Here is a 23,603-nt window from a genome sequence, read left to right on the forward strand (position 1 = left end):
TATTGTCACATGACATCCATAATGGACAGTAACCACTCAGTCCATAGACAGTCCATGTTACTGTGTCCATTCTTCCCAGAATAATCTATAACAGTCCATAGTGACCTTATAACTGTTTTTCAGTAGTATCCTGTGGGAACAAGGGTAGGATAAACCAGGTGTGTTCCAAACATCTGTGGAGGTAGCCAAGGCACATTGTATTGTCCATATACTGGCGTCAGTGTATTAACATACAGTGGGTTAGTGTGAAGCCCTACCACACGATGAGTAGGTTGGCCTAATGAGTCATATGTCAATGTTTCTTTAGGTCGCCTTTTCTCTCTGTGACCTACGTGGCTGTGTGTCAGAAGACTCTGGCTCTCGAATGCTGGGCAAGTCTGCAGATTGAACAGTTTGTGTAAACTCTGGAGCGTCATGTCCAGCTGTGACATTTCCGGTAGCATCATCGTCCAAAAGCATTTGAGCCGGAGTCTCAATCCTGAACTCCTCAACTTCAGCATCATGTTCAGGCTGAGGTGCTGTTTCAGCAGTGACAGGAGGTGCAACGTTTTGCTCTCTGGGCTGGTTGTGATGATGCCTCAGTCTGTGAGCCCAGTAATGTTCCTCCTCATCTGAACTCTCTGATGTTTCATCTTGTCTATTCTCATTGTGTCTCTTTCTTTGTTGAACATCAGGGTTTTGTCCTCTTACAGTGCTTCGAGCTGGTTCCTGAAGTGGCAAGGCATTACATGGCATTAACATGTTACGATGAAGGATTCTGCCTCTCCCTGCGCCACGTTCAGGTTTCACCTCGTACACTGGGCTGTCTTCCCTTTTGCGAAATGACAATGTGTATTTGATCCTCCCAATATGAGGCGCAATTTTCCTGGTCCCCCCACGCCTGTCCTTATTTCTTACAAGGACTCTGTCACCTGGGGAAAGGACTGAACTTTGTCTCTTTTTGTCATAATATGTTTTTCCTCTTGCTGTAGTCTTTTTGATGGTTTTGGATGCAATGTCATATGCTTCCTTCATTTGCTGCTGCCATTTTTTAGCATATTCCTGGTGTGAGTTACATCCTTTCTCCTCATTTATTCCAAAGATCAAATCAATTGGCAAACGGGATTTCTACCAAAAGCAAGTAAAAGGAGAATATCCTGTTGCCTCACTGGTTGTGCAGTTGTAAGCATGTACAACTTTACTCACATAGTCACTCCACTTTTCCTTTTTTCTCTTCATCCAAGGTCCGCAGCATGGATAGCAAAGCACGATTAAATCTTTCCGCTGGGTTCCTTGTGGATGATAAGGAGTTGTTTTTGAGTTGGTCATGCCAGTGTATCTTTGCAGCCGTCTGAATAACTGATTCTCAAATTCTTTGCCTTGATCATGGTGTATTTTAGCAGGAAAACTAAATTTGAGAGAAAATCATTAAAGATTTTTTCTGCTGCTGTTTTGCCTGATTTGTTGCGGGTTGGGTAGGCTTTGGGCGAACTTAGTGAAGTTGTCAATAACCACTAAGATATACTCATACCCTCCCTGCTTTTTTCAAGGTGAAGATAGTCTATAGAAATCATTTTCGAATGGTGCTGTTGCAGGTACATGGCACATTGGGGCTCTGCTATGCATGGCAGGTTTCTTTGAATGTTACATTTACAAACTTTGGTTATGAAAAAGTCAATATCTTTCTGCATCCCAGGCCAATAAAATCTCTGCCTAGCAAGGTGTAAAACACGCTCTACCCCTAAATGTCCCATTTCACAATGAAGGTACTTGTACACAAGCTCTTTGTACTTTTCTGAAGCACAATTTGAGTACATGTTGCTGTTTTGCGCTTCAACAGACCATCTTGAGAAACAAACAGTCTTTTCCATTCACGTAGCAGTTGCTTTGTGTTTGCCGTGTCCCATGTTCATGACTCTCCTGTCTGGTTTTTCCCCAGATGTTTTTCAGCTGAAGTACTTGGGATATGACAGGATCTTGCAGCTGTGCTTGTAGTAACTCTTGTTGTGTTACCTTTATGTCTGGCTGATCATGTGCAGCTAACTCCTGAACATATGGATTGCAGGTAATGGCTGAGAGCCATTCCACTTCATGTTTGTTTGTGTTTCAACAGCGCTTGAATATTGCACTCAAAAACTTCAGGGGTGTACTGCTCTGTGCACTCACCATATAAGAGTCCATACTCACAGGTGTACAGACAGGAAATCTGCATCTGTATTTGTTTTTCCTGGACGGGTACTTCAGGGTTATGTTGAAGTCGGCAAGCTCAGACACCCAGCGATGTCGGTCGCATTCAGTTTAGCTGTGCTCAAGACATAAGTAACAGGGTTGTTATAAGCTGTATACTGTTACAGAAGGAGCATAAAACAAATAGTCTCTAAACCTGTCTGTGACAGCCCATTTGAGCGCTAAAACTCAAGCTTCCCTGAATGTAAGCGGTAGTTTTTTCTGCTGGTGTCAATGTTCGTGAGCCATACCCAATAACTCTAAGTCTGCCTTCCTGCCTCTGGTACAAAACTGCTCCCAGTCCTTGTTCTGAAGCATCAATATGAAGAATGAAGGGATCCTCAAACCTCGGATACGCCATCACAGGCGGAAGTTAGTCAAGACATCAACTAGATAGTTCAGAGCTTTCTGATGAGTATCATTCCACACTATTTTTCTGGTGTGGGGGGTTGTCCCGCCCAGCTGACCGGGTGGTGGGCTTTGACTCAGTACTTGAGATTACATTTGTTGAGAGTAGGTCATAGACATTTTGCATGACGAGAGAAATCCTGCACATAGCTTGATAGCATACCCCAGAAAACCCAGAAGTTTACGCAGCTCTTTAATGTTTGTGGGGTTTTGTCTTTAATGCTTGTACAGCTGCTATTTCTTTGTCGTCCATCTTGTAACCTTCTGCTGAGATCACTTTGCCAACATATGCATCATTTTGAACAGGTCACATTTGTCTGGTCTCAGCTTAATTCCCCAATCTTGTTGTCGTTTGAGGACAGCTCTCACATCCTCAACATGCTGTGTGAATGTTTTACTGTAGACTAAACATCGTCTAAGTATGGAATGCATATTTTGTCTCTTAGGCCCTCAGGCTCTCTTCCATACTACGTTGAAAAGCTGATGGTGCGTTTGTGAGTCCAAATGGAATTCTGTTCCATTCATACAGCCCCCATGGGGTAGTGAAGGCTGTGAATTTCTTGAGTCCTCACTAACACTCCCCTGATGATAAGCTTTGCCTTGGTCCAGTACGCTGAACCAAGCATTTCCACCAAGACCATCAAGTATCTCCTGTGTCACGTGCGTATGGGGTGCCTATCTGGGACTGTCTTTTGTTGAGCCCCTGTAGTCAATACAGAGCCTTAGGCTCCCGTCTCTCTTTCTCACGCAAACCACTGCAGCTGCATATGGGGAGGTGGATTTTATGGATGAAGTCTTTGTTTAACAAGTCCTGGATGTGGTTTTGACCTCATCATACAATGGACAGGTATAGCATTGTATGTTTTGGCTACTGGGACCTCATCAGTTAGCTTAATGTCCATTTTAAGTTTTTGATGAAGCCTACATCATCTTTGTGTCTGGCAAATGCTCCTGATTCATCCCTGAGCATTTTGTTTGACCACCGCCTGTTGTTCGATGGTCAAGTGGTCCAGGTTGACAGGTGGATCAAAATGTTTGTCTTGGGGATCACCTTCAGACGCATCCCTTGGTAGAGCATGATGGGGCCTGAGAACTTTCTGCAACCACAGAGTTAACCATGTGTTCCTCTGGGTGCACCAGGTAACAGTCTGTTATTCTCTGAATGCTCCCTATCACAGTTTTACTTGGCATAGTGATGTCATGTTGCAGGTGTTTCTCATAAATGTTAACTTTACGCAGGAGCAAGAAACATTTATGAGTTGAAGGGTGATTTTGAGTGCTTCGTCCAGTGACAAGTTCTGGTCTGGTTCTAAGAGCATTTCAGTTTTCACTTTGAGGTCTGTTTGGACAGGGCAGGTAATACACTTTATTTGTCCCCCTGGAACTACAACGGGTGTGCGTCCTGTTCGGACAAGGTAAGTAACATTTTCATTTGTAGTTCCCTGAATGACGTTTAGCAAAGCTTCTGCCTTTACTGATCCTAGTTTCAGTGAATTTCTGAGCAAGGCTATGCTTTCACTAGGCTGAACCTGGTTCTCTCCGTTTATTAGCATTTCCTCAATGGCATTAAACCCTATTATGGGCCTCTGCAAGTATGTCCCTGCTCACTAGTACTGGAACTAGTATTTCATCAGACCTTGCCTGTTTGGATTTTGGATCACACAGACTGAAACTAACTGGGACCCAGCCCTGAAAGGGATTTCTGTGCCGTTGCAGCTCTTAAGTCCAGCAGTTCATCATCACTTAACAGGTCACTGATCGGATGGATTCTTGCATCAGGTAAGTTTTGGGACTTCCATGTCTCACTCATAATGGACACTTGGGCTCCCTGTCCCACAAGGCTTGAGTCTTAACACTGTTCATTTTGCACCAGACAAGACACTTTTTTGCCTACTAGCTGTGCCACTCTCTTGTGTTTTGGACCAGGATTGTTTGGGTGAGAGGTTTGTCTCTTTTGAGTTTCACATTTGACTTTGAAGGTGCTGGGGAGTGATGAGTGGGCAGTTTTTTCCTTTCCCCCTTCACTGTGCACAAGTTTACAGGCTGTGTTTGAGGGTTCAGCTTTGAGTCATTTTGGGACTTTAACTCTGAGGTCATGGCACGCCCTCTGTCACAACCTCTTCAAGTTTCCCAACAACTTTTGACTGCCCTCCACTCTGCACCCTCTTGCCCAATGTGTGTCACTGCCACACTTTAAAACAATGGCTGCAGTCCTTTTGTCTTGCTGACATGCTACATTGTCTCTTTGGTCTCTTAAAAGCATTGGACTTGAGTTTTGGTTTGATCGTCATCAACAGTTTTCTCCCATCGCTGGACAGTTTGCACAAGGGACGCTACTTGACCTGTGAGCTCCCTAATTGCTGTGTTTTCTCCTCCATTTTGTAAATAGGGGGTTATCTTTAATCGGTTTGTTAGGTTTAGCAGAAACTTTGGTTGTTGAAGGGTCATTTCATCACCACTTCTCTCTCCTGTGCTCAAACTTGCCCTGTGGGAGTTGCTTTAGTTGTAGCTTTAATCTTTTGAGCCCTTTCATTTTCGTTGTATTGGGCGATCTGCATTTTTTGCAGAAGCAACTCATCACTACTATTCTCATCCTGAAGATACATCCTCATCTCTATTCTTATGTTATCATTTGACAAGCCTGTCATGATGGACTGAGAACATTGGCTATGAACTAGCTCTTTGTTATATTTCAGGCCAGACTGAGCACGTTCAGATGCAAACAGGACCTTTTGACGCAGGTCAAGAACTCGCACCAGAAAGTCAAGTGCACTTTCACCAGGCCCCTGTACAGCTTTTGTCAGTTGTTGGTACAGTACAGTTGCATCCTTTTTTCTGCATAGTGGGCTCTTAAGATTTGTCTGAGAGTGGCTAGGGTGAGCTCTATTTTCCCCTCTAAATAGCTCCTCAGTTTCAAGCCAGGATTAACAGCACGTATCACAGCCTCCATGATTTCCACTTCTGGATAGCCTTTCCTTATACCACTTTCGATCTGGTGTTCAAGGCTGCTAAAGCTCAGAGTGTCTTTTGAGGTTGACTCACCAATATGTCCGTTATCCTGAAGTCCTTTCTGAAGCCACTGGAAGGCCAGCAGTTGTTGCTAATGGAGTCTCTGCCTCTGCTTGGAGTTGCCTCATCCATCACTGCCGTCTCCCGGACTAGACCTGTGTCTCAGCGATGGCGGTGTGAAAATCTCCCTGCTGTCGTCCCGACACCGGTTGAGCTGGGCGCGCCGTCTCCTCCTCCTCGTCGGCAGCAGGTGAAGAGAAGAATGGCGCCGCTCCCGCGTCGTCGGGGCCCGCTGGTTCTCCCTTGAAGCCGTCGAGTCGTCGTTCAGTTCCAGAAGCACAGTCATGCCTTCGTCTTCCCTCTCCAAAAGCTCCTCACGTTCACAAAACTTTACTATGTGTTTAACCAGCGCTTGGCGAAGTCTTGTCTTTAATGTCCTCAGAGTCTTTTCCAGCAATTTTACAATACTCACAGACTCGGTGCAATTGTTTCATTTAGTCCAAAACAATTTAGTTTCTATTTCCAGCAGAAACTCTTCTCGGTGCTCCGACATCTTGCATATAACGTTTTCAACACGCCAACACTTGGAAAACAACAAAGCGGACGGTGTCGCTCTAGCTATACTTCAACTGTTACCTGTAGCGTTAGCTCGCTTAGTTGACTCGCTGTTCGCAAGACATATCCGACTTTACCGTGTTTTTCCAGAGTTGAAAAAGTCCTCTGCCGTGAAGTAATATCCATCTTTATCTCGGTGGGACCTCCAAATTGTTACACCACTCAGACGACAACGACGAGGTGTAGGAATAGTTCACTATTTATTCTTCACCAGCAGCACAGAAAACATGCAAGTCACGAGCACCGGGCACACACCTTCGACCAAACGGGGCTCCGTCTAACAACTGAAAACAAACTCTGCTTATTCTACTACTTCACTAGTAGTCATTCACCACTTGCTATTTAACTCTGCCCCCTGCTGGCGAAAGTAATTATAACTTCTTACACAAAAGAACTAGAAATAAATGCATATTGCTGAATGAAATGTTACCTCAAATAATAGGGAATGCACTATACAAAAAAAATATTTTTTTCCCAAGTGCTACACAAACAGTGATAGTCTTTTGTGCTTTGTTGTGTATGAGTAGGAGGTAGGATGATGAATAAGAACTCAGTAGGATTGAGATACGGTCAGGGAAGCCCAGGTGTCTGTTGGTGTACACATGGTTCAGCGTATTGCTTCCCTGGGTTGCTATGGAGAAGTGTTGGTAGAAGTGTGGCAAAATGTCTGTCAGTTTAGCCTGGTTAAAGTCCCCTGCTACCACAAGAAAAGCCTCCAAGTGTTTGGTCTGGAGGTCACAGATGTGGACATGTAGCTCCCTGAGTGCTGTGCTAACATTAGCACTCAAGGGGGAATTAAACAGCTACGATATGCACAACTGTTAACTCCCATGGCAGGTAAAACAACCAGCATTTCAGCAAAATATATCCCACTGATACAGAACTATGGCTACTGACAGGACTACAGTGCTGAACCTGAGCAGGATGTCACAGCAGACAAAAAGAAAACATATTTCAAGGTAATCATTGAAAGGCTGGTCTCACAGATACTCAGGCAGGCAAAGATGAAGTGGTCCAATGCAGGTTATGAGGCCTTGGTTATGTGTCTTACTAATAGAACATTGGCCGAGTTCAAGGGTGTAGACATTGATAACACCCAAAAAGATTATAAAAACCTTGATAAGGCCATTCTCCAAGACCTGTGTAAGAAGTGGGGCAATGCAGAAAATGTGCTTATGGCCCTAGCTTTACATAAACAAGCCTCTGTAGACCTTATTGTCATGTCTGTAAAATATCATCTCATGTCGCCACCAAAAAAGTGAAGCGCCATCTGCAGGTTCCTCTCCTCGGTGGGCAAAGCAATCTCCAACATCTGCAGATTCAGCTGTAGGGGCAATATGTAAGGGAAATGCATATTGTAAACCGCTTTGCCCAAAATCAGTGAGTATAAACATCAAATTACTGATTCAATTAAAAAAAAAACATAGATGTTGTATCCATTTTTAAAGAAAAAAATTGTCCTTTTCCTTCAAAATGAATTCAACACAGAGCTCCACTCCCACCTCACGTCAAGGTTACTGTCTCTTCCATGACCTCTGCCCTTCGTAGCACGAGAGACCAGTTGAGCAGGAGTTTACCTAAATGTCAGGGCCACCTGTCATGTCAAGAAAGTTATGTTGATTTGCTTTTTGTCTTGTGTTTATGTGATTGTCAGCCCCGCCCTGATTGTCTCCACCTGTTTCCCCTTACCTTGTGTATATATAGTCAGCATCTCCCTTTTTCCTGTGCCAGTTCGTCTTGTCTTATCAGTCAGAGAACCATCGCCATTTCAATGCTCAAGTCACGTTTTGTTTGTTACTCGCTCCTGTTTGTTGCTCAGGTACCTTGTTTTTTTGTTACTTTGTTGGACTTTTGTTTTCTTTGCTTATTTTGTTGTTACTTTTTGCCTCCTCGTCAGAGTGATTCCTTTTTGAAAGACTTTTGTTGCCTTTAATAAACTGATTATTTGATACTTTGATCTCGTGTGTCGTGCATTTGGGTTCAGCTCCAAGTTCAGTTTTGTCACCACCTCAGTGAGCCTTCTGAAGTTTGTGTGTGGTCCACTGTGGTGGTGCTCTGGTTTCTCCCAGATTAGTCAGTATTAACATATAATAACTGTTTAAAGAAAAACCCACGAATTATGTGTGTGTGTTTGTGTGTGTGTGTGTATGTATATATATATATATATATATATATATTTATGTTTGCATGTATGTATGTGTATATGTAAACACATAATAAATTATAATAAATTAATAATGAATAAAATCATCTATCGAACTCTATCTATCTGTTGAACATTGTTTCCCCCTGTTCATGCATAGTTCCCACCTCAGTTAAAAGGTTTGGTAGGGGCACAAGTGCGCAAGGACTAGGTGATTAAGAAAGTGTTTCAAGTTTTCCTTAGAAAAAACATATATGGTTGTTTTTTAAATAAAATAAAATTAAGTTTGGTAAACATGCTCAGGAAGGGCAGATGAAGGATCAGTTATGTAGTTACAGAGTTACACAAATATTTTACTTGAAAAATTCTAACAGGGTACAAGGTATATTTATTGTCATTTCTCTTAAATTTGGTTTAAGAAGAAATGAAATTGAAGTTGATCCTAAATCCTGCTACATCTGTTTGGCGTCAAAGGAGCAATTAAGGAGTCTCTCAGCCTGGAGAAAGACTCTGCTCTGTAGTCTGGTGGTTAGGGATAGGATTCTTCAATATCTTTTTCCAGATGGCAGCCGAGTGAACAGACTGTGGCTGGGGTGGCTGGTGTCTTTCATTATTCTTTGAGCTTTGTGCAGACACCCCACTTCACCGAGGTCACTGATGCTCTCTAGATGGGAACCAGTTATGTTGTGGGCAGTTTTAATGGCCCATGCTAGTTTGTGATGTTTCCAGTCTGTATGCTTTCTATTGCTCCTCTGTAGAAGCTAAACACGATCTTGCTCTGGAATTTAGCCTTCCTAAGTTTCCGTTAGGAAGTAGAGCCTTTTCTGTGCTTTTTTAACCTGGTGGTGATACGTGATGACCAAGATAGGTTCTCAGTGATAGTAAAAGTATAAAGTGCGAAATCAAGACAAGTAATAGCACTCAAAGAGCTTAACATTTTTATAGTTGAATTTTTTCTGCAGCTAAAAGTATGCATTAGTAGTCAAATGCCAAAAAACATACGGAAGAAGAAAACGGGATGACAATATTGTGAATGCTGGATCAGCATACACCACAGACTTTAAAAAGTGACAACATGCCCCTACTTACCCCCACTAGGCTGAAGTGAGGTTAAATATCCGAGATATGGGCGTTGCCATTTTGTGGAGGTAATGTTATTGAGAGCCAGAGTCTGCGCAGTAGCAGTAGCCGCAGTGGATGAGTTCCCGCCAAAACACGTCTGACCAATCGCTAGCAACTCCAGATTGACTGTCATAGCTGTCAGTTATGCCAGAAAAGATCTCTCATGTATTATTTAATAACTCATTATAATAAAACACTTACCATATAAACAAACACCCAAACCCTAGGGTGATGAGAACTGCCTTCAGTGTCAAAAACCATCTTTGGGAAAAATTTATTTGGCATGTACTTTGAGTTTTTAGTTTGGCCCATTCACCAATATGGAGGGGCAGGCTTTATGACAGCAGACAGAGACCAGGAGGTGATCAAGAATGAAATGAAACTCTTTTGGGGAGCTGTCATGTCATCCATCTGTATAAACAGTTGACAATCACAGTAATTAAAAACCAGCTTTACATTGGCTTTTGTAAAGGAAAAAAAGATAATAAAATATATATTAAATATTTTTAATATGTTAAAAAGAGTAAATATAATAAAGCTAAAAATGGGAAGTAATCGATTGTTAAAATGCTTGTTCTTATGAAAACAAATGATTCAGATGAGAAAATACAATTACTACAATTAAAGGTAATTATGATGCTGTTGTGTTTAAAGTGGATAAGTGAATGTTAACTGCAGATAGAGAACGGCTGGCTACGTTAATGGTCTTATCTCTGTGTGGTCATTAAGGCAGATCTTTGGACTTAATCTCATGCCTCACACTGAGGCTGTGAGAACATTTCCATGCTTTCAGAATGGCAACATTTGTGCAGTCTCTTGCATCAAACACTGTTGGAAAATTATGAAATAATTCCAGAGCACTTTATATGCAACAGTCCACTAATGTAAGCTACTTGCTAGTTTATGGAAGGCCTATTTTTATAGCGGGAGGGGAAAGGTGAAAATGGTCCATATAGCACTGTATATCACATTTCTGATCAAGTCATTGTGATGAGCTTAGTGGTTCTGCTGGTCTGTGAGCAACCCTAAATACCTCCTTTATTAAAGTCATTAATTTGGATGTGGTGTTTTTGGAAATGGGATTTATTTTTTCAAAATAAAAAAATTATTTAAAAAATGAGATATGGTCTTTTAGGACTGGTAATTAGTTTTATGTTTGGATATAATATGACTGAGTATATTTAATGGTTCAAATATATGGATTTAGTTATTATGGTTATAGTTTTGGCCCCAAAACATTTACACAAAGGTTAATTCTGCACATGCTTTGATGCTAAGCTTTCACTGTCTATTACCAGTGACTGGTGATTTCTTCTAATCTTATTGAAATGTTGTTCAGAGGGATCTTTGTCTCTTAATGCCCTTTTAATTCAGTTAGTGTGGCTGAACCATCGTACAGTGTCTTCTCTTCACGTACAAAACAATCTTCCATACAAAACAACATCTACATCACTGATTCAAAAAAAGTGGGACACTCTGTAGACCGAATCACAATGTTAATTTACAGTAACTCCCAGGTAGAAAATTGCAGCGTCACATACATTTTATCAAATGGCACTGAGCAAATTCCAAATTAACTGATAAGTTCAACGCCACCTGAAAAAGGCCCATCTAAAAGTAACAGTTTTTAAGTCAACCTTGGTGTCAGACAGCCCTACTGACATGGATTTGAAGCCATTTTTATAAAAAAAAAAAAACAGACTGCGTCAAAAAAACAGTCATTTTACTTCCCCTTCTTCCATCAGCTATTGTGTAATGTGAAGCAAAGCAAATATTTAAATAAAGTAATATTTCTTTTTTAGGAGGTTAAAATATAGCCTTGGCTTGTGTGAATGTGTGTGTGAATGGGTGGATGTGACGTGTCCTATAAATGAGTGAATGTGACATGTCCTGTAAAAGTGCTTTGAATGGTCAAAAAGAGTAGAAAAGCGCAATACAAGTACAGGCCATTTAACATTTTTTAAGGTTTTGTGGGTTGGAGATAATGAAATCCATAAATTCCTTGAAATGTGCTTTGAGGATTGTTCTGTTGGACTATTTGCCCATTTGCGCTTTTTTCTCTAAGCAATGAACCCCGTGCCATCCTTGCTGGTGAATACCTGAGCCTTTCGAGGATGCTCCTTTATACCAAATAAACTACCAGTATACTATCACTTGTTCCCAATTAACCTGTTTACCTGATCAGTGTTCTAGGTGTTTTTCCACAACTTTCCTTGTCTTTTTGTTGCTCCTGTCCAGACAACTGTATTTGACTTTCCACAACCTAATGGCATGGAAGACTTACAGAAACATAAAGAGTAGTCCTCACAGACATCTGACTGGATTCAATCAAGCTTTGGTGGCAGGGAATTCCCAACATTTTAACAACAGTGTGTATTAGAACAGATCACAAAGGTCATCTAAATCCAGTGTTATGATTTTTTGCATTTCACTTTTATTTGACAGTGCACAGGCAGAGAGACTTTCCCTCTGCACTTTCAAGAAAGGATCAAGAGAAAAAAAAGGTAGCACTTGCACAATTCTTAAGTGTCCATTAAAAAAGGAATAGAAAATACATGTACGTGCCCCAAATTATGCCTCATTTAAAAGTAAGTAATTTTACTCTTATACTGTATATATAACTTAATCTCCCCAGGTGGTTAAAAGTAGGCCCTTGTTCTGAGGTTACTTCTGAAATAAAGTAATAAAGAGCAATGATAAAGGCTTAGACTGGTTAACTGGCAGAAACTAAATGACAGTGTGCCAGTGTGCTCACAACGAAAACTGTTGCATCTGCATGAAACACTGCTGGACAGCTAAGATTTAAATACTGCCAGTAACAGTGCAATATAAGGAGCAAAGAGGTCCCTATAGGGCAGTCGGGAGGACTTTAACGACGGGACTTTAATGCCAGAGTCCAGGGTTCATTTCCTGTCTTAATGTGATGTTTTTTTGTACACCTTATGGACCTCTTTTGCTTAAACCCAACCATCTATGCTAGCATTGCCTTAGTTCCCATGAGCATTTGTGCCTAAACATAAACATATGCAGCGTAATCCCACCATGTGCGTTTGTTGACATCACAGTAGAGGCATCCTGGAACGTCACCAGCAGATGCGGAAAGATGCCTAGAGTGCAATATGTAGACATGGAAATCCACTGCAAAGTAGCAACACATCACACCTTCTGATAAGAACATGGGTAGTTTACTAATGTGTTTTCACGACATGTTCCCATCCCAAAACGACACATTTTGCTGCTTTGCGGTGGACTTCTGCATGTACATTTTACTCTCTTGGTATCTCTCTCCATCTGCTGTTGACGTTTCAGAAAACCAATTCTGTCATGTAAACACAAGCACATGGTGGGATAACACTACACTGCATGTGGTTATGTTTAAGCAACAAAAGCACATGGCAACCAATGCCAGGACGTCAACAGACGCACATGATGGCACGGGTGATTAGGATTAGGCAAAAGAGGCACATGGTAAGGTGTTGAAAAAGCCCCCCATCACATTCAGACATGAATGGACTGCCACAAGTCCGTGGTTTGTTGGATCCATCAACTGCCCCTCCCGCCTACTATATAGGCATTCGCATGTTCCTGATATTAGGCTGTTACCTGCAGCATTTAAAGCTGAAATGATGACTTGCTGTCCAGTAGTATATCATGTGGACATGATGGGTTCTGTCTGTCGTCGTATCATGTTGTCATGGCAGGTGCCATCCGGCTGTCCGGCAGTGTATAATAACTTCACAAACAGTCCTGTCCAGTCACATTCTCAGCTGACGTCGTCCAGCAGCATGTCATGCAGACAGGAAAAGTTACTTTTGGCATTTGGATCTTATGCTGAAACCACAGCAGAGGCAGTGTTTTTTGACAACTTTGGAATGAGAACATGTTGGGCTTGTTGATGTGTTTTTAGTAGTGGATCTCTACGGCACAGAAGCTTGGATTCACACACAATACTTGTTAGACAGTGTATTCATTGTTGGTTTGAGTCTGAACATAAGATTTGATTTATCTAAGTAGAGACTGCCTAATTAATTTATTTTCATTAACTGATTAATCATCTTAATGTGATGGAATCATTACCATCTTTTTTTTTATACTGTGGGGCAATTGGAAGTCAGTCTAGATTTAGTTTTGCTGCAGAGTGAACCTCTAACTGTCTTTATCTTGGAGACAGTTTAGACAGTTGAAACAAAAAGGATTTTTACATCAGTGGCCTTTAATGACAACCTGTGGGACACCTCCGTCTATCTCTGTAATCTCTCTACTATTACCTACTTTTCCTGCTGAAACAGATGTTCCCTCGACTCCATCATTTACTCACCTTCCTCTTAATTACTGCAGTTAATTAGCAGATGCATACATATCCTTATAGGAACATGGGAGGACTGTATAGTATTTTCCATCTCATGACAGGGGCATTAAAATGAGGTGAATATATTTAAAAAACAAAACAAGCTTGATGCATTCAAAAGTCAGGTTCAGTGGTTTATAGAGTTGTAATTATGGATGAGGAGAGGAAGAATGATGTTTTCAAGAAGGCAAGCAATTAGAGGTATAAGTCCTCCTCTGCTGGGCCTGGCTTTCTCTCTGCATTACACAAAATAACAAGATCATCAAAGAGTCTCAGAGGAGAACAGGAGAATATTTAATACAGAAATACAGTCAACAACATTCAACATGATTTTGCATTACACTGGATCTCCCCCTCATTCCTCTTTGTCTCCATCCTTGTGTTGCTGCGTTAATTTGTCTATTCACACACACAAACACACGCAAGCACACACACACACACACACACACACACACACACACACAGAGAGAGACTTTGATCCATTAGTTAATACCGTATCCCAGGGTTCCATCTGTCCCTGTTTTGCTCTCATCCTCCATGCTGCCTCCAAAGTTGTCAGCTTATATTTAATGAGGGAGTGTCAGCTGAATTAGTCAGTTGTCATTTGTTGCTTTTATAAAGTAGATGGATGTCAGAGAGGCTTTTCTCTTTACACCACTGTGCACACTGTTCTCTTTTCGCTGCTGCCATGCTGTATGAGAGAAGAGAGTTTTTTTTTTATGAGGATTTAGTTACTCACTATGTAAATATGTTACTAACATGATGAAGGAAAGAGAAATATATTTTAGTGGAGGGCTTTTAGGTAGTGTAACACACCCTGTAGCAGCCATATTAGAAGTCCTTGGTTCAGTGAAGAGGAACTGAACAAACTAATTATACTTTTAACATGCACAACTTCATGTGGTAACATTTTTTATTTGTCTTGATTGTCATCAGGAACCATTACACTGATTTTAGAAGGGGTGGGGTAAATGATGAATTCACTCAAGTATTGCATTTTTTTTTTACCTCATAGACAATATGAGAAGCAGTGACATGGAATCTATAGTTATTAGCCTTGATACCGAGAACACTTTTGATTCAGTTCGATGGGAATATCTGTATATAGTCCTTAAGTGTTTTATCCTTAATAGTCAGGTAATAGGATGTCTAAACTCCCTATACTGTTCTCCTACAGCTTGAATTAAAATAAATGGAAATTTATCCGAAACAGTATCTCTTGAAAGGGGATGTCGACAGGGATGGCCCCTTTAGTCCCACACTTTATGCTCTATTTTTGGAGCCACTGGCACAAGCCATTAGAGAAGACAAGGATACAGACAAGGATGTGGTATTGATACACAGCATTTAATATGTTCACATGCAGATAACATTCTTGTGCCCCTCACCAAACCTAATGCAACTTTGCCAAAATTATTGTCTTTGCTTAAAGAATTTGGTTCATACTCTGGTTATAAATTAAACTCACATAAATCCCAGACTCTTACCTTTAATTATGGATCACAGGACAGTATCTCCAGACTGTGTAATTTTAAATGGAAATGTAACATAATTAAATATCTAAGAGTACAGATACCTAAAGATCTATCCACTATCTATACTGTATATTCCCATAACAACTGAAATTAAATCAGACTTAAATCGCTGGTCATTATTACCAATAAATTTGTACAACTGTATAGATGCTATTAAGACGAACATATTACCCAGGTTGCTTTTTCTTTTTTAATTGCTACCCGTTGAAATACCCTCTAGAAATACTGGAAATTAGCTAGTAAGCTATATCTGGTACAAAGCATCTTTTCTGTTCTGAGACTAATGTTACTCTTTACCTTGTCCCTGATTCAAATCAACTTAATAAATTAAACTTAAACCGCTAAACAATTTAATGAATAGAACAGAATTATCTCAGCCTTTATTTGGGAAAGACAAAAACCAAGGATTAGATTTCAGGCATTACAGCTGCCTAAAGACAAAGGTGGATTGGCTCTACCCAGCCTGGAAGATTACTACAGAGCAGCACAGCTACGATTTTTGGTAGAAAGAAGTCCAGACCGTGGAGTCTTATAAATATCTTGGAACAGTATTTGACCACAAACTTAAGTTTGATATTAACACTGAGTCAATTGTCAAGCGTGGACAACAAAGAATCCACTTGATGAGGAAGCTGAACTCTTTCAGTGTCAGTGAGAGGATTTTAAGTAACTTTTATTGTTCATTTATCGAAAGTCTTTTAACATTCTCCTTTTTTTTTTGTTGGTTTAATGGACTGTCCATTAAGGACTAGAACAGCCTGTGCAGCATTTTCAAGGTCTGCTCCAAGATCATTGAAGTCAGGCAAAGAAACTTGTGTTCCCTCTGGAAAAATCAGGTGAAAAGGAAGGCAAAGAATATCATCAGCCAACATGATTATGTTTTGTCTTGTGAGTTCACGGTGATGCCCTCTGGCCGCCGCTATCATGTACTTCAAGAAGAACGAATAGATACTCCAATTCTTTCATTCCTTCTGCCATCAGGTTACAAAATTCTGAGAGCAGTCATTTTAAATGACATTTTTAATGCTATTTATTTAAGTTATTTTATCTTGTTGTCCTTCACTGACCTTCGTTTGTCTGTTTATTTGTTTGTTGATCTGAGTTTTTGACATTTAACATATTGTGTTGTGTGACTGTTGTAGCAGTTTAAATAGGGATTTATTAATTAATTAGCAATTAATTAGCAATTAATTAAAATAATTAATTAATTAATAAATCAATCGCAAAATACATAACTATAACTCATAATGCAAAATTAGGACTCAGAAACATGAATTGCTGTAAAGATGAAGTGGAGTAATGGGTCTCAACTTTGGCGATCAGGAACAATAAGTTTACATAAAAAATTAGAGTTTAAAAACCTCGGAGCAGTACTCATTAAAATAGAAAGGTTCATAGCCCATTTTACCTTATAAATTCATCTAGTCTCATAATTTGAAGTTTGCTACAGAGTTCTTTTTCCAGGTGTACAGGGACCTTATACACACATTTGCCTTGGGTGTGCACACTGTTCTCTTTTTGCTGCTGCAATGCTTGACTTGGCTTGGTCTTTGGGTCCAAGACCCAAAGACCCAAGTCCTTCAGCTTCACTGGAGTTATAACTCCTGTGAAAAAAGGGGTGTGGTGTTTGACCGTCAAAGCAGGAAAAATACACTCCTCCCTTCTATCACTTCTACTGATTTAACTGTCTATATCTAATTTCTTCCTAAAGTGTTGATCACTATAGGCCTTCAGATCTTCCATATTTGAAACCATGACGCTCTCTGCTGATCAATACCACTTATGAGAAAACCAGATAATTATTTGGCAGATCATTAACTAAGGAAACCAGTATTAACCACCTTTAAGAAACATAACGAATATGTGTTAAAATAAGTAAGTGTAATACTACGTATCAAAACACTGATATAATTAAAGGTTGTTAAAGATCCTATTTGGTATATAAGTACTAGAATCAAAATAATAAGTAAGAAAGTACTGAATATGACCAAAGGTCTATCAACAAAACCTATAATTGGAAAATCACGAATTGCATGATTACAAAACAATATAGCAACTGTACACAACAGTGTAAAGGAAGGATAATTAAGATACAGATAGAGGAGATGCATATCAAAATGCAAGTCTGGACTAAGAGTCTTTCCATTCAGTGTGTAGCATGCTGCTGGCAGGGGGTTACGAAAGGTCACAGCCCTCCACACACACACACACAGGCACAGCTTGTGTTTGTGAGTTTGGCCTCAAAATTGGCAGGTAAGCAAAGTTCCAGTTGTGTAGGCATGAGACCTCCACACAAAATTTCAAAGTACGTTTTACTTTGAATACGAAAATCAGTTAATGTGGTCCTCTCTTACAGTCTGGGATGTGCGGGTATGTCACGTGTTGGTTGTGCAACAAAGACATAAATTGTCAGTTTCTATGATGTAGAGATCTCCTGATGTCTCCTTGAGTCTTTGCAGGAGCTCAGTTGACAGCTCCTTGCTCCAGATGAGTCGTAAACTCAAACTGTCGGTCAGGCAATAAAATCTGTCGTAATTTAAGATAAATAGATAATTGGATAAATAGAGGTATGACTTCATACTGTACAATATCTTCTAAAATGGGTTTAGATATATTTTAACAAATCACAGAAACTTTTAATTTAAAGAAAAAAGATTTCTTTAGGTACCTTTAATTGAGACATCATTTGATAAAAATATTAAAAGTACTGGAGAGAGAAGAATGAACCTGATTGAAATATTCATTGATGCACATAAGGGGAATACAAGCAGAAAAATGATTTCTGGGATTTACTCTTCTTTACAACTGGAAAATGGTCTTTCCACAACCTGCATTAGATCCTGGTGGGAAAAGGAAGCTAACATAAAATTAATTAAATGACTGGTGAAACATATGCAAGACACAGTCCACCACTTCAAGTTCAGATTTGTGGAAGGAATTTGTTTGGAAGAATACCTTAATGTACTTTATAACTCCCAAAATTAAGAAATCACAAGGCAACAAACCGGAACATGGTCAGTGTGGGAGAATGTGTGGAAATATGCTGGTCATTTTCATATTTTTTGGAAATGTCCTAAAATATCTTCTTGCTGGGTGGACGTGGTTACAGAGATCTGAGATTAATTACCAGTCTAGAACTAGCATTATTTATTTGGGAAATGTGCCAAATGTGCAGGTAGCAAAATAGCAATAACCCGGAAATAGCGGAGTGAAGTGTTTCTGACAACATTTGAGGAAAGAAAGACTCAACTCAGTGACAAATCATGGTTTATATTTGATCAGCGCTGCTTAGTTTCGCTGTTTCAACCAGTTTTTCAGCCCCCGTTTTCACTGTGCAGGAGGCGGTATGACACCCACTTCCTGTTCACAATCTCTCACTATTACAGCCAAACAGGGCACTAAAATATTTTATATTATTTTTATAAAAATTTCTGAAAATATTTTAGGAGAGAAGTAGGAAGTGCTATAACATAATTTTGATTTATATTCACAGCAATGACTAGTTTTACTGTTTGACTGGAGGTCAAAGTCAGTCCATGTTTGAGAGAGAGAGAGAAAGAGAGAGAGAGAAAGAGAGAGAGCGAGAGAGAGAGAGGTGGGTGTGTCTTTTGTTTAGCATTATACTCTTAGTGATCGCAGTGTCATCAACTAGGTTGGAGGGCAATATGAAAATGTGGAAGTACAACCTGTAGTTCAAATAGTAGTTTTAGCAACAGCCCAGAGCCATTTGGTGGTGTTTCACCAGCTAGGGGGGAAGATAGCAAATCTAGGCACTGGTTAGATGGAGGGAAGTTTTTTTTACCACAATTCATCTACATATACTTACTTACAAAGCTCTAAATGGTCAGGCTCCATCCTATCTGTCTGTAGTTCCTTACCAACCCTCAAGATCACTGCGCTCTGAAAATGCAGGATTACTTGTGGTTCCCAAAGTTTCTAAATGCAGGATAGGAACCAGAGCCTTCAGCTACCATGCTCCTCTACTATGGAACCATCTTCCAGTTTCGGTCAAGGAGGCAGACATCGTTTCCACTTTTAAGGGAAGATTTAAGACCTTCTTCTTTGATAAAGTTTAGAATTAGGGTTGGCTCAGGTTGCTCGGACCAGCCCATAGTTAGGCTGACATAGGTTTAACCTGGTGACTTTCTATAGGGGTCAGAGAGCAGTGTTAGTCCCACTGCTCTTTATATTTAAGCCACAATAGCTGATTAGTGACCCTAGTTTTGTTAGTGTGTACATTCCTGGAGCACAAGTTTTTTGTGCTCAGTTGAAATCCCTGTCCGTGTGAAGGGGAGGAGGGGGAGGTGGCAGAGTTTTCGGCCTGATCCGGCAGGAGTGGTTTTGAGTCTGTTCAGACCTGCCACTCTGGCTCTGCTTCCTCTCTCTTTCTTTCTTTTCTATTACTGCTCTCTGGCATTCATATTTAAGTCGTAATTGCTGATCAATGACTCTAGGATCCTCATTGAGTGCTTATCATTTTTACTGCACATCACCTTGGGTCTGTTGAACTGTACTATGCTAATCCCGTTGCCTCTCTGGAGCATTCCTGCTCCCTTGTTTCCTAGCTTTCCCGGATCCTGGCCGCGACCCTGGCTGTGCCTGATCGTGGTGATACACTGTGACCCTGCCTTTGGTTGTGCTCGTGCTGTGGCTGCACTGATACTGTACCCCCCACTCGCCCTGATCGTGGTCGTTCATTTGTGATAATGGGCTCTATAAATAAAATTGACTTGACTTGACTTGACTTGACTTGACTTGACTTGACATACTACCCACATTATTTTGATACAAAACTGGTTAAAAAACAGAAAAGTATCATTTTAAGCACAGCCTCACAGAGTTGTCTGCTTGAAGTCTTGCTTTTTCTTCTTCGAGAGAATAAACTGTGCCACAACATCTCAAAACACCAAATTAAGAGTTTATTTGTGTGTCTAAAGCTTTTTTGTAATTGCTGCTGCTTTTATAAAGGGTGAGGCTACTGGACTGTAGAGAGTGAAATTGACAATGCCAGAAGAAGAGATCAGCACTGTTTAGTATAGACAGACATGTCAACTGCAATCAGGTCATTAATCATTCTGTGATCTCAGCTAAACTGCAGCACAACCAGATGGCCTCCACATCCATTGCTGTCGTTTTTAATAGATTTCACTGAGTGAACTTGTTGACGTGTCTCAATTTCCTCACATATCTCAAGCTGAGTTTATTGTAGCAGATTTGAGAGTGTTTTGTGATCCATTATATTGTCAGGGTAATAATAACTCTTTTCCAGACTTGGGTTCACCCCTTGTGATTATGTTTGTGAGGTACAGTTATACAGAAGCTGGACTGGTGCCAAGGCAAATTGGATTACATCTCCCGATGTTCCCTCAAGTGTTTTATTATCCCTCAGCTGAAGGCATAATGTGATTACTTGGTGATGCCCTTTGTTTAGCACACTATTATCCTGATGCTGTGTCCATGAGTTCATTAACGGCACATTATGACTTGTTATACACAAGCTCACTGCAGAGGCCGCTGAGCACATACACTGTGAGTCATTCATGTCGCATTCAGGCTGTTCGTGGGCTGCAAGTAAAGTTTCAGCTTAAATAAGTGCATTGTAATTGAATGATGGACTGAGCATGCACAATATTATATAAGCAGTATTAAGTGGGTTTAAGTGTCAACAGTCATGAATTCCTCCCTCATTTTACATTTAAAACTAAAAAGAAAACTTTGTAACAGCTACACAAACCTTTTTCTTTTCGGTTCAGACCCACATTGAGGGTGAAAAATGTCTAAAATGTGATAATAGTAGTTAGTATATCATGGTTTTAGGCCTCCACACTGGTGATAGCCATGGCCGGAGGCATTATGTTGCTTGGTTGTCCGTTTGTCCCATTCTCATTAACATGTTATCTCAAGAGCACCTTAAAGGAATTTCTTCAAATTTGGCACACAATCCGCTTTAACTGAAGAATGACATTACTAGAACTGTTGTTCAGAGGTGTTCAAAGGTCAAGGTCACTGCAACTTTGTATCTATCTCATTCATGTAAACACTATACTTCAAAAACACTTTGAGGTATTGATTAAAATTTGGTCGCCTAAGGTCAAGCCCACTGTGACCTTGCATCCATCACATTCTCGTGAATGCAATATCTTAAGAAGGCCTTGGGGAAATTTCTTCAAATATGGCACAAGTGTTCACTTGGAATCATGAATGCAGTTGTTAGAATTAGGTAGATGAAAATCAAAGGTCACTGTTACCTCACAAAATATGCTCAGCAATTCATACCCTAATTATGATAAAATTTCACACAAATGTCTTGTAGGAAAAAGTTAGAAAGTGATGACATTTTGTATCCAAAAGGTAAACTGTGACATCATAATGTTCTGCAAAAACACTTTTATGGCTGTTATTTAACATAATATCTCAGAAACAGAAAGAGAGACATTTGGTCAGACACTGAATTGGTGACACTAATTAAAACCGTGGTAATTGTAGAGATCTATTGCTCTGCCGAGAAGAAGATGTGAGTGAAGTGTCCATGTTTTCACTGACATGGATGTGAACCATAAGTGGAACTTGACTGGTTCACAGAGGCATACAACTGCAAGGTGATTATTTTAACTCTCTGTTCACATTACAGATTACTTGTGTTTTAATGTAATACATTTTCTTATGTCAGTATTTTGTATAGATAGATAGATAGATAGATATACTTTATTGATCTCAAAACTTGGAAATTGGGGTGTAGCAGCGCCATACAGTAAGAACAAAGAGAATAAAGAGCAAACAATATTAATAGAATATAAAAGGAATACGCTTAAAAAACTAAAAACTAAGAGACTATACATATAAACATATATACAAGTGTAAAGTGCGGAGTGAATGCAGTTGCAGAGGTACAGTATGCAAAATTTGACCGGAATATAAGACAACCGACAGTATCTGAATAAATAACATCAATGACATGGAGCTAAGACCAGTTTAAAGAGCAGACAGAGGTGAGTTATTGTACAGATGAATGGCTTGTGGCAGGAAAGATTTCCTGTATCTGTCCTTTCTACAGCAAAGCTGAATCAGCCTGTTGGAGAAGATGCTCCGCTGTCGGTCCAGTGTGCGGTGGAGGGGGTGCTCAGCATTGTTCATGATGGCGAGCAGTTTTTTAAGTGTCCTCCTCTCCACCACAGTCTCCACGGTCTCCAGCCTGAAACCCACCACAGAGCCAGCTTTCTTAATGATTTTATTAAGTCTGTTGGTGTCACTGGCTCTGATGCTGCTACCCCAACAAACAGCAGCGAAGAAGATGGCACTGGAGACAACAGACTGGTAGAAGATCTCCAACATCTTGCTGCACATGTTGAAGGATGGTAGCTTCCTCAGGAAGTAGAGTCTGCTCATCCCCTTCTTGTACACAGCGTCAGTGTTAGATTTCCAGTCCAGTCTGTTGATGATCACCACACCCAGATATTTGTAGGCCTCCACCTCCTCCACAGTCTCCCCCCCGGATCTGTAAAGGCTGTGAAGACGTCCTCTTCTTCCTGAAGTCGATCACCATCTCTCTGGTCTTGTTAATATTCAGCCTCAGGTGATTTTGTTCAGACCACTCCACAAAGTTGTCCACCAGAGACCTGTACTCCCCCTCCTCTCCCTCTCTCATACACCCAACAACCACCGAGTCATCAGAAAATTTCTGCAGGTGGCATGACTCGGAGTCATACTGGAAATCAGTGGTGTATAACGTGAAGAGGAAAGGTGAGAGCACAGTCCCCTGCGGAACTACTGTATCACTGACCACCACATCAGACACGACACTGCCCAGACGGACAAACTGTGGCCTGCCTGTCAAGTAGTCAGTAATCCAGGAGATCACAGAGCCACTAACACCCATCCCCCACAGCTTCTCATCCAGCAGCACTGGCTGGATGGTGTTGAAAGCACTTGAGAAATCAAAGAATGTGATCCTCACAGTGCCTCCTCCACCATCCAGATGCAAAGGAGCTCACTGCAGCAGGTAGATGATGGCGTCATCATTATTGGGATATTATGTATATTTGATGAGCAAGTATTTGTATTTGTAGCAAGACACATTTTGATGTAATTATGCCCAACACTGTCTTTAACTATGTGTTTTATTGAACACGTATACATAAAGTGTAATTTTTTTTACACCCTTAACAAAGAGTCTGGTTTGTAAGTTCACATAAAATGAACAAAATATGACGTCTTGTGT

General features: G+C 40.5%; 1 protein-coding gene across 4 annotated transcripts in view; it reads left to right on the plus strand.

The window, feature by feature from the left end:
* The window catches only part of sez6b (seizure related 6 homolog b), a 422,519-nt gene that overhangs the window by 231,446 nt on the left and 167,470 nt on the right, over positions 1-23,603 (plus strand). The gene's annotated exons all lie outside the window — the stretch shown is intronic.

Source organism: Plectropomus leopardus, chromosome 6 (genome assembly GCF_026936395.1).
Source record: "Plectropomus leopardus strain MGB_pleo_1.0 chromosome 6, ASM2693639v1, whole genome shotgun sequence".
NCBI classification, from domain to species: Eukaryota; Metazoa; Chordata; class Actinopteri; order Perciformes; family Serranidae; genus Plectropomus; species Plectropomus leopardus.